The sequence below is a fragment of the Acipenser ruthenus genome, chromosome 30 (assembly GCF_902713425.1).
Source record: "Acipenser ruthenus chromosome 30, fAciRut3.2 maternal haplotype, whole genome shotgun sequence".
In the NCBI taxonomy this organism is placed as follows: Eukaryota; Metazoa; Chordata; class Actinopteri; order Acipenseriformes; family Acipenseridae; genus Acipenser; species Acipenser ruthenus.
This window is the reverse complement of record NC_081218.1, coordinates 15,584,136-15,596,133: the sequence shown is the minus strand read 5'-3', so window position 1 is coordinate 15,596,133 and position 11,998 is coordinate 15,584,136. Positions and strand designations below refer to the sequence as shown.

The window sequence follows — 11,998 nt, the reverse complement described above, 5'->3', positions numbered from 1 at the left end:
ATTTTAATATTGATCACAGCACAACAATGTAACAAAACACACTGAAGACTGAATGTGTGGGAAGATGGGGTTCGCATTAAACAGGGTGCAGGGTAGGAAACATCACACGCATACGCTGCGAACCATAACCTTGTACAAGATTCACCATTTACTAACTTGCAGTTACAGAGGGGGGCAGATGGTATAGTTTTACCCCCATACAGTCATTTCTAAAGACACATCACCAAGAAAGTTTCTTCGTCAGTCAGTAAGCCTGGTTTTTAGCAGAAACAGCCGTATAGATTGTATATAAAAAGATGAGAAACCTGTTAGAGCAAAAATTGTCTTTCCTTTTGAAAGAAGTTCTCGGTTTGCTTCCTGTCCTTTCAGGCAGTGTTACTGTTTCACTTCCTAGGGCATGTCACTGGCTGCAGAGCCTGTCAGTCAACAGGGGAAGCAGCTGGTTGGTTCCTGACAGGAAAGAAGTAAGTGGAGAGTGGTGAGGAGAACTCCACTCTGAAGGTGAATGACTGGAGAGAGTGCAAGAGGATACAGCAAGAAGAACATACATCTGCTTTGTTTGTAAAAAAGTTTAATAGTTTTCATGGTCGTACACTGCAGTTATACCTCCTATCAAACCTATATAGCGATACTGTGTGTGCTTTTACTCATGCGAGGGTTAATTCATAGGCTTTCACGATGCATTTGAAGAACATGACCTACAGTAAATATCGCGAGCGTCTGTTACAAGTCGAGGGAATTCTACACACGGGAGCCTGGATAAATACACACGTCTTCTTTAGTTTGGGTTCATATATCCATTGCATTCCGCCCGAAATGTAGTTGTGTATCTCCGGGTTCTGCTGAAATAAAGACGGGCTAGTTCTGGGGGATTTTCAGCGTGGTATGATACTGCGTGCGTTTGCACCCTGGGGAGAGCCGTGATTCACCGGAGTAATGTGTAACTTGAGGGGGGCGGGGTTTCTAAACTCGAATCTGCCCCCTAACTTTGTGATTGACACCCGTAGATTGCTCCTCCCAAAACTTTTTTCCCTTCGTTTTTCACAGTGCCTTGCGTTGATTCCATACTTTACATTCCAGCTTTACTGTCAAACCAGGAGACGTATTTATTGAAAATAAAAACACAAGGCAAAATAAATAAAGAAATAAACGATTGCGACTCGTAAGCGCCCATCTGTCGCTGGATTTAGACAGACACGGTGTTCTAAAGGTGAGTGTTTGGTTTTTATTTTGTTTTGTTTTAAATACGTTTTCTTTGTCTCTGTGTTTTTCTGTGAAGTTTTCAATCTCAGTTCCTGGTCGCTGGAGTTTTCGGATCTTTGTCATATTTCACATTTTTTTCCCGTGGAACTCCCCTCGTTTGGGAGGGAAGGGGGAGAAAACAGATTGATTTTTTTTTTTTTTTTTCAGAGCAGTGAATTGATTGGTTTCCTTACTGCTAAAATAAACTTATCTGAGTTTGAATCGTTGGTGTCTTTTTTTTTCTATCTCTGTGAATCCAGTTGTTGTTAGAAGTTGAACATGATGGTTTTTTTCTGTGTTTTTTTGCGCGCAGCTGCCGGGACGTGCCCCCCCTCCCTCCCCTCTCTCTCCCAATCGATCCGAAGTTTCCAAAACTTTTTTGGGGGGGAATATATTCTATTTGTATCCGGGAACCGAAAAAAAAAAACATCAAACTCCAGGATTAATAAAAAAATAAAATTAAAAAAAGCCAGTTTTTTTTAATTTTACGAAGCAGATTGAATATTTTATAGGTAAGTACAAATGCTTTGGCATGTATTTTTTTGTCTAATGAATGTTTTTTATGTACTTCGCGTGTTATTAAAAGTGACCTGATGCGCGCGTGTACATATAAAAATGAGAAAACGATTGCACGATTTGTTTTACGTATCGATATTTAAAAAATAAACGGAACGCGATGTATTTTATAAATAAATAATAAAGAGATAGATACGAACAATGCGGAATGCCGTGTTTGAGTGCCGTGATTTCTGCTAGTTTTATAAAGCACGAATACATTGCCCCCTCGCTGAGTAAATCAGTCCCTCCTCGCTTCTCATTGTTCGCTCGGCTCTCTGACTCGCTGTTGCATTGACCGGGTGAAATGGCCCGGCGGAGTTAACTCCAGGAGTGTGTTGTTTGTCTTATTATTTACAATTATTTAGTAACGTTTTAGCAAAGTGGAGTTAACCAACGCATTTATGTTGTGATTAAAAAACAAACAAACAAGACCCTCTCACTAATTCTCACTAATTCTGCACGCAATACCGTGTTCTGTATCCATGTGAAATGCAGGCCCTTTTCGGTCGTGTCGTATGAAACGAGACAGATTCAAGTAGGAAATGACTGCTTAAGTAACTTCGCGGGCTGTTTTGTATTTGGCCCGTGGCGGCCGCTGTTAAGTTTTTTTTATTTTTTTTTAATGAAAACTCCCAATAGTTTTTTTTTTTTTGGCATTCCCAGGCCTGTGATCACTCCAGTGGCGTCGCTACCTTGACTGCATTGCTTCACGTGCTGTGTAGAGCAGCTGCGTCTGTCATCATATTAACACAGTACCGGGTAATGTACCGGTGATGAGAGCACCTCGCAACGTACCGGTGACGCGAGCACCTCGCAACGTACCGGTGACGCGAGCACCTCGCAACGTACCGGTGACGCGAGCACCTCGCAACGTACCGGTGACGCGAGCACCGCGCAACGTACCGGTGACGAGAGCACCGGGTAATGTACCGGTGATGAGAGTACCGGGTAACGTACCGATGATGAGAGTACCGGGTAACGTACCGGTGATGAGAGTACCGGGTAACGTACCGGTGATGAGAGTACCGGGTAACGTACCGGTGATGAGAGTACCGGGTAACGTACCGGTGACGAGAGTACCGGGTAATGTACCGGTGACGCGAGCACCTCGCAACGTACCGGTGACGCGAGCACCGCGCAACGTACCGGTGACGCGAGCACCACGCAACGTACCGGTGACGAGAGCACCGGGTAATGTACCGGTGACGAGAGTACCGGGTAATGTACCGGTGACGAGAGTACCGGGTAATGTACCAGTGACGAGAGTACCGGGTAATGTACCGATGATGAGAGTACCGGGTAATGTACCGGTGATGCGAGCACCGCGCAGTGTACCGGTGACGCGAGCACCGCGCAGTGTACCGGTGATGAGAGTACCGGGTAACGTACCGGTGACGAGAGCACCGCGCAACGTACCGGTGACGCGAGCACCGCGCAACGTACCGGTGACGCGAGCACCTCGCAACGTACCGGTGACGCGAGCACCTCGCAACGTACCGGTGACGCGAGCACCTCGCAACGTACCGGTGACGCGAGCACCGCGCAACGTACCGGTGATCCAGTATCAGTGCTTTACAGCACGTCGACACAGCGTTACTGGGCTGATAAAGCTGTAAAGCGCTGCCCGAGGCAATGACCACGTCAGCAGTAACTCTACACGAGAAACAGTGTAGATGAGTTTAAAGATTTACTCCAGGTATGTACGCTCTCATAAGGGAACGGCGCGTTACTAGCGTCGATATTTCTTTGACAGACAGACCTGTGGCCAACCTGCAACGAAAAGATTTAAACACAAATCTGAAAAGCCCATCAGCCATGCTGAGCAAGTGGCCAGTTTAGACGGTCCAGAGAAAGAGATGCAAGTTTTCTGGAGCAGTGGCCAGCAGTTTTCTAGTCCATACAGCGTTATTGCAGCATTACTTTCATTGCAGAACATGTTGCTGCTGTTTTGACGTAGTAAAACCAAAACCAAAGAAAAGCTTAGAAATGATACACCAGAAAAAGCACAGGTTAGCAGGAGCTGTCCTCCATTCTGAATCTATCTGACACAGTGATTCTGGCTGTCTGTCTGGCCACAGTAGCTGGGTGAATCCAGTGGTCTAAGGAGGGGTCCTGGGTGTGCTTGTAGGGCTTTAGGCTTCCTGTGGAATTCCTAGACCATTCTATTGGGTTTTATTAGTTCCAAAAGTGTTCTAATCATTGAAGAGTTCTGATTCTGAGTTCTGGAACTCCTCGTGCTTCTATTGTGGCTGTTCTAAGAACACATTGTGGTTCAGTATATAAATAGTTCTTAAATTAAGTTATCGATTGGTCCACTTAAAAAGGCTCTCAGTATCTATACACACACTTCACACGTGTGCAGCACTAAACCTGTATAACCCGATCTCTCTTTCTCAGGATTGATAACAAACTTACAGGCTGCTCCTAGGGAGTCTAACGTTTCAGTGTTTCCTTTAAGCTGATCTTATGAAATGTGAAAAACGACCTGTTTCCTGAAGTATGTCAGTAAAAATCTCAATGTTTTTATTCGTTCAGCCCCGATGTTAGTGAAACCCGAGCTATCCAGAAGCTCCGATGTTAAACTCGTTTGTGCACCAAAAGGAATTCAAATTAAAAAGCTTAATTCAACTTCTCACCACTTCCAAAACAAATGAGCATGTTCCTAACCGATATTCCGAGTCTTACAGCAATAATGCGAAACCCAGATCCAGTCATTCTATCGCCGTGTGATTTCTAGCAAATTGCAAATTGTACTGTGTACCCAAGTTACAAACCCATTTTTTTGATGAAAATGTCCCTGTTTCCCTAACTTCAGCCACTGTGCTGTGTGTGTGTGTGTGTCTCTCTCTCTCTCTGAGTGTGTGTGTGTGTGTGTGTGTGTGTGTGTGTGTGTGTGTGTGTGTCTCTCTGAGTGTGTGTGTGTGTGTGTGTGTGTGTGAAACAGTTTGACAAGTGCAGGAAAAAAAAGGACCAGGGTTCAAACTGGGGCTGAGCCTATACAAGCTTACCCTGCAACAGACTGGCCTGTGTGTTTAGTGAGTCAGGGCAGGAAGCCTGTGCTTTCCAATATTGTTTCCTTCTAATGTAAACGCAGAGACAGTGTATCAGTCCAGTGTTGTAGCTCAGCAGTCGGTCACAGTGTGTGCAGACGCACACAGTCCAGTGTTGTAGCTCAGCAGTCGGGCACAGTGTGTGCAGACGCACGCAGTCCAGTGTTGTAGCTCAGCAGTCGGTCACAGTGTGTGCAGACGCACGCAGTCCAGTGTTGTAGCTCAGCAGTCGGTCACAGTGTGTGCAGACGCACACAGTCCTGGTTAGCAGTGTAACAGTTCACTGAAGTCCTGATACGATGTGTCTCAGCACATGCAGATTCTTCATTATTGAGCTGCAGTGAGCCGTGCTGCTGTGCTTGTGCTCTTGCAGACGTTTCAAACGGCACATGCCTCTTTTACGATAGGATATATCTTGTAAAGAAAGTATCCCGTTTCATCGATACTCCGTGATCGTTACTCCCACAGTAAGCAGTCGGACCCGGCTCACAGGGCATTACCGCCTGGTAGTTTACCAGAGCTACCATACCGACCAGATCACATCTCAGCGTCAGGGTTTCATTGCTGTTGTGAAGTGGTGAAGAGGGCCTTATTGTAAACAGGTTCAGTCTCTCTTTTTATTTACTCATTCAATGCCTTCCTTTTTCCACCGTGGCAAAATACAACATGTTTAAATGTAGCAGGAAACATCGAACACATGTCTGAAATGATTTGTGCTCTTCTGAGAATGTGTTTCTCCTCATTTAAAGAATCAGTCTTATTCACTGACTGGAAGAATCTCACGATTCACACAATAGTCTGAATTGTTTTCCTGCCTTTTCCTGTTGCTGTTTTAAAACCTGAACTGCCAGGGCTGGGCTGAAAACAGCACAGGACGATAGAAACCCACGTCTCCAGTTACAGTGCCTCAGTCAGGAGACTGTTCTAGCACACGCTACTGAGAGAATCAGAAGAGGCTAGCAGGTCATCTTGTCCCCTGGTCTTTCCGCATGTGTGTGTCACTTCATTTTGAATCTATGTATAGAGTTGTGAGAACAATTGCTGACAGCAGACAAGAGAGTCATTCTGGGAACCTGTTTGTCTGGGTGTTGGTGTGCTGTCAATGGGAGTCTTTGTGACGTGCCTGTGTATCACAAGCAGTGTCCTGTGTATCGCAGCATGTGTACTTTTGGAGCCCTAATGAAAGTCCTTTGGAAAATATTGCACTTGTATTCCATGTAGCAGCGGTGTACCGGAACGCCACTAAAATACTGAACAGTCTTAACCCCTTTCAAGTAAAGCTGTTGGTATGACCTGCAATAATCCCCATTGAAAACCAGGTTGGAAGGAACTATTGTGCAGCGAGAGCAGAGGGGTGGGCTGTCTGGAAGTTCCACTCGCTCAAAGATTCTTAGACTGCGATAGCGAGTGCATCGTGGTAAAGTCTGGAAAGAATTAACATTCCACCAAGCAGTCTCCCAGTATTACTGTACTGTACAGTGCTGAGGGAGTGGTGCTCAGAACACTGGTTCAAAACTGGAGGTTTCTGCGCGTCTGAGAAGTGTATATACTGTAGCGGGTTCTCCACTACTTCAGTACAGTAGCATCGTTCCTCTAATGGCCGTGAACAACCCACTCGCCCCCTTTGTGGAATAAACACAGAACTTCGAGCTGAATGTTTTAGTGTTGAATACATTTGTTTTCAGTGCTGGTTCCCTCAGGCAATTAATATCAGCTGTAGGGATTTTCCTAAGTCAATATAATGTCAGTGTTTGTGTTGGGAGAGGCTTTGCTCCAGTAAACCTGTGGGATGGACAGGGGCAGAAGTCCTGCTAAAGGGTTGTTGCAAACCCCTCTGTAACCTTCGAAGGTGCGGTGTACTGAACAGTAGAATAAGAAACGTCTCTGTTTCTGTTCGGTGAGCTTCAGGGGGTCGCTGTTGGCAGGAAGTTGGCTGTGTTGATACTGTGTAGTATAAAGTGTAATTGTTTGATTGCAGGAAGTTGGCAATGTCGTTACTTTTGTATAAAGTGTAATTGTTTCGTACAGTTGTTTTTCCAGTAGTGTGGCCGTTCAAAGCTTCTGGCTAAGAGGAACTATACCTGTAATCTCCAAAATCCTGCCACTGCAACAACGTGAAAAACACGACGAGTCCGGACCGTTTCCTTCCTGTCCCTCAAACACACGCTCAGCAGCAAACGCGAGAGGGTGGAGACCAGCGAAACGAAGCGATGCGCGCCACGGCGTTGTCTTTCACTTTGAGTTGGTTCTGCACAACAAAGCAGGAGCCCTTCTTGAAATTCAGGTTGCCCCACCAGCCTCAGCCCTTCGGCGGGTGTTTTCAGTACAAAACGCCAACAACAGTAACCGCTGTTGCTAGGTTAAGACTTTTCAAGTAAAAACAAAAAATAAAAACTGACGGAACAGGAATCGCTGAGCACCAACTGCAAATGATTTGTGCAGATCCATTGTGAGTAAGAGAAGTCCCAGTCACTCGCGTCACACGCTGCTGCGGGGCGGAGATTCTGTCAAGCTTCCTGGAGACTCTTGCACTCGCACATTTCGTGTCTCAAGTAGTACGCTGTAAAAGGCACCGGCCGAAAAGTTTGTCTGCGGTCTTTTTTTTTACAATGGTGCTCTTGTTTGTTGTATGACCAGCTGAGAACGCAAATGTTTTGCAGAAGTGTCCAGTAAGCAAAACAAAACCCACGGACACCTTACACGTTTTCAGTTGTTAGGTCTTTTTTTATGGTGAATGATGGCCGACATTAACCAATTTTACTGAATTTGGATCAGAAATAGGGGTGTATCTGTGAGTGTTTGCAGTGTGGCACAGCTAGGGCAGTGTTGGGTGCGTGTATCTGTGTGTGCGTGTGCGTGTGTGTGTGTGTGTGTGTGTGTGTGTGCAGCTGCCTGCCTGCCTGCTGCTCTCAGTTTTGATTGCTTCCTGAATGCTGTGCCAGAGCGGAAGTAGGAGGAAGTTATTGGAAGGGTTGGAGAGAATGTATCCCAGCCAAGCACAGAGCGGGGGGGGGGGTGTCTCAGTGATACAGGACGACTTGAGCAATCCTGCCAGGATATTGCAGGAGTGCAGATCGAGGCAGGAGTCTGAATCTCTGTCCTCAACCCTGGCTCTGCCTCGGGCCTGGCTAATCTGCTCATCTCCTGCTTATGAAAGTGTATCGCTGGTTTATTCTATTTGGGGCTCCCACGCATTCGTAATGAAAGCGAGTGATTCATCGCTGTTAATTAACACACTCGATCCGACAGCTTCATGATGTTTACGTCTCGTTTTCAGACGCTTCCTGTATGAATGGCTCGTTTGTTTCAGTTGTACACGGATGTGACAGATCAGTTAACTGTCCCTGACCAAATGTCTTCAATTCTATCCTAAAGGACTGTGTGCTACATGTTTTCAGCGTGGTCTCTGTGCTTCGGCGGATGTAGTTGGCTCTCCAGTTTGTTTACATTCCTCTGGCTTCGGCTGTTCGTTGCTTTCTTCGGGCTCACGACAGGCATGCTGTTACATGCAGCAGGGGGAGGTTATTCCAGCTCTGCTGTAGCTCAGGGAAACCGAACAAAAACGTACACAACCTCCTCATGTCCTTGGATTTGCACCGAGCGGTCTGTGTGCCAGTTTGATTGCTTCAGCGCCCGCTGCGGTTGCTGACCGCAATGGTAGGATTGCTCAAAAGGTGCCACAGAATCCGAATGATGTAAAGCAAAATGATTATGACCCTAAATGATAAGAACAAAAGCTGCTTCTGACTGGAAAATCCTTTTTAAATGAAGGTGCGTCTTCCAGTCATCTCTTATCTCGAATGGCAGGTTATTCCAGTCCAAAGGGGATTGTTAAACTCTTGTGGTAACGCAGAGACTCGCACGTCGTGCAATCACACAATTACCTGCTGAGGCTTTTCTTCCTGAGAAGGTGGATGTCTTCCCTTTGTTGTGGGAGTCCTGCGGCTGTGATGGCCCCGTCTGGTAATCTCCATGTATTTTTTGACCAGGCAGGGTAATGGATCCTCACTCCTCCAAGCAGTAATACCTGAAGGAGATTAAGAACCTGTTTTATTTTTTTTAATTCTTTTTTTTTTTTTTTTTTTTTAAGAATATACAGGTTTTTATGTTCGAGGTTTTGTATTCTTCTGAAAACAGTCACAGGATATATCCACTTCATGTGTTAATGTGCTGAAGTGCAGCATTAGTCACTCCTGAACATTTCTGACAGGACCGAGTCAGGAACTCTTTGAAGTACCGTGGCTAATCAATCCTTCTTGTGTGAGGCCGTTGCCGTGGTTGCTAATGGGATGTTATTATTATTTTGTTATTATTATTTATTTCTTAGCAGACGCCCTTATCCAGGGCGACTTACAATTGTTACAAGATATCACATTATACATTATTTCACATTATACAGATATCACATTATTTTTACATACAATTACCCATTTATACAGTTGGGTTTTTACTGGAGCAATCTAGGTAAAGTACCTTGCTCAAGGGTACAACAGCAGTGTCCCCCACTGGGGATTGAACCCACAACCCTCCGGTCAAGAGTCAAGGGCCCTAACCACTACTCCACACTGCTGCATTGTTACAGGTGCTGCTGTCTCTCTTTATTACAGTCACACCCTCACCTGGGGTCCCATGATAATGACCAGCTTTCTGCTGCCTCGTTTCAAAGAGTCTTCCTGGTCTGTAATCTGTGACCTTTTTGAAATCCATTGCCATCTCTGTTTGAAGCACAGTTAGGGCCCTAACTAGAAATAACACACAGAATACGACAGCATCTGCTGCCAGCTAAACTGGAGAGAAAGCAGAGAGCAAGAGTCTGGATTCACATGGGCAAGCTGTGTCCAGCAGGCAGGCAGAGCTGTAAAACACTCTGGTAGAATATGTTGTCTTACAGTAGTAAAACATTTCGACAAGAAAGCTGGAACATTCTTACTTTTGAGGCCTGCTGCGTGCAGCGCTGTCTGCACGTTTATGATTTGAAGGTAATGCGCTGAGGAAGCGACTGCAACGCCCGTCATGGAGAATCCTGAACAAACAGCACACCGCCTCTGCGCTGGACTCTGAGCGAAAGCCCTTCTGAAGCCCTGTTAACAACAGCAGTGATTGAGACTTTAGTCTAACACAGAATCCTGCTACAAAATGAGGGTTAAGAGGCAGAATGGAGGCTTCTAAAGTGCTGTGTGGTGATACAGAAACCACACAACAACCACGACTTTTACCATGGAAGTTGTTTCACCTTTTAATAGAACTTCCACAGGGTATGTTTGCAGAAATCGGCTCACTGCTATCTAGTTCCACATTTGATTTTGTAGGCCCGCTTCAGGTTAGCAAGGCTCTCTGGTAAGCTGAAGTGTCCTGGAGAGATCCATTGTTTTCTCAAGCCCCTTTCTGTTCCGGTCAGACCTGTTCTTGTGCTCAGACAAAGGGAGCTGGTTGGTGAGTCTTTCCTGGCTGCCTGCCACAGAGTGCTCCCCCTTCCTATTGAGGTGCAGAAACCGTGAAGCCAGGCTTTGAAAAGAAGGGCAGGCCTGGACTGGAGAGCGGGCTCCGGGAGTCGCTGTCCACAGGAGCTAGTGAGTGATGGTGATTCTCCGCTTCCTTCTGAGCTGCGGGTTTCCTTGCTGCTGTTTTTAAATAGGGACGCATATTCAAACAAACGTGATCTATCTCTGTTTCCCCAGGCATTCGTACCCATGTTGAAAATACCAATCTGATGTTTCCTGTAAACAGATTTGTTCATTTTTTGTTCCTGAGCTGCAGTGGAGCTTCCACACCACGCCGAACTACCTTCTGTTACAGATAGCGTTTGAAGGAGAAAACGCCTGACACATGCAGGCAGATACGCAGCTAATCTCCTGATTGAATACTGGACAGGTCATCATAAATAACAACCGATGCGTCGGCATGCCGAAAAGCAAGAAGCCAAACCAAAACCTCTATATTATTACAGTTAGGACAGTAACACCTGCATTGGGGAACCTGTTAGAAACATTCCATCTGTTACTAGAAAACAAGGAGACACCCAGTGTTTTTAATTAGACTCTGACCATGCCCAATACAGCACGTGATCCTGGGTCGCTACCGTAGCTACAGGGGGCTTGAGATTGGAGAGCAGGGTGAGAAAGCGATTGAGCCTTGCAGGTGAAATACATGCCGCCCAGCAGTCGATCAATCCATCGATTGTTTAGTCTCTAGCAGCAGCTGACGAGCACGGTAATGAACGCTTACCCGGGTTTAACGTTGGGATGTAAAGTCGAGGGTTAGCTTTAATAATCTGTGAGGAAGAGACCAGCTCAAGCTTTCAGCTGAAGCGCAGTGGGTGTGTTGGGATGACAGTGATTTAGCACTTTCTTAGTCTTGTGTTTGTGTGTTTCAGTGTAGCCCCGTGCTCTACGACGTGAAAGACGTTGCCAGAATCATTTGTCTCTGTGTTGGTTGTTTGTTGCTGGTGTGAATGTTGTGATTCGGAAGTTCTGGGTGTTTGTCTGTCTTGCTGTGCAAGGCTACGGCATTCCTACAGGAACAGTCCTTGTGTCTGAGCTGGACTCCTAAATCTGTCCCGCCACCCCCTCCCCCTCTCCGCCTGACTTCCCTGGTCATGTCCTTATTTGGGCAGAGACTCTCCGAGCGAGAGGGGGAAGGAGGGGGTCTGGGTGACATTATGGAGCTCCCAGGCTGGAGAAAACAAAAAAACAAACCTCTGTGAAAGGCCTGCTCGCTCACTTGGGAGTTTCTTAATAAGGAGATGTCTGGAAATTCAAGCCTTGTTCTCGGCTCCAGTTGTCAAAGACACATTTTTGTTTTCTGTTTGTTTTTGTAATTTTTTGTGTTTTTGTTTTTTTTTGGTCTCATTAGAAGGGCTCCCTGGTTTCATGAAGGTCACTTTTCTCTTTTGGCTCAGAGTAACTGAAGCTGTCATCTTCTGCACTGTGTGTGGAGCCCATATAGAACACAACTATAGTCTTACAGTACAGAATACTTATGTGTTACTGGGCAGTAGTGCAGTATCATTCTGTATGTGTAAAATAATGCTTTTTTAAATCCTCTTTGAACTCGATTTAATTGCAACGCTGTTCTTTTTCCTTCTTTTCATTCTTTCTCTGTTTGGTCTTTTGAACTTTTCAACAAATTAATAGTAATTAATACACATT

At 45.7% G+C, this 11,998-nt stretch overlaps 1 protein-coding gene across 14 annotated transcripts in view; it reads left to right on the top strand.

The window, feature by feature from the left end:
- Window positions 1–431: 431 nt before the first annotated feature.
- The window catches only part of LOC117430319 (transcriptional enhancer factor TEF-5), a 40,963-nt gene continuing 29,396 nt past the window's right edge, over window positions 432–11,998 (top strand). For 3 of the 14 annotated variants that reach the window (XM_059005135.1, XM_059005130.1, XM_059005127.1), the window contains exon 1: window positions 435–1,210. The gene's annotated coding sequence lies outside the window, so the exon portion shown is untranslated. Of the gene's footprint in view, window positions 1,211–1,597; window positions 1,755–11,998 lie in introns of those variants that run through there. The other 11 variants (XM_059005128.1, XM_059005123.1, XM_059005131.1 and 8 more) reach the window with 7 other exon arrangements.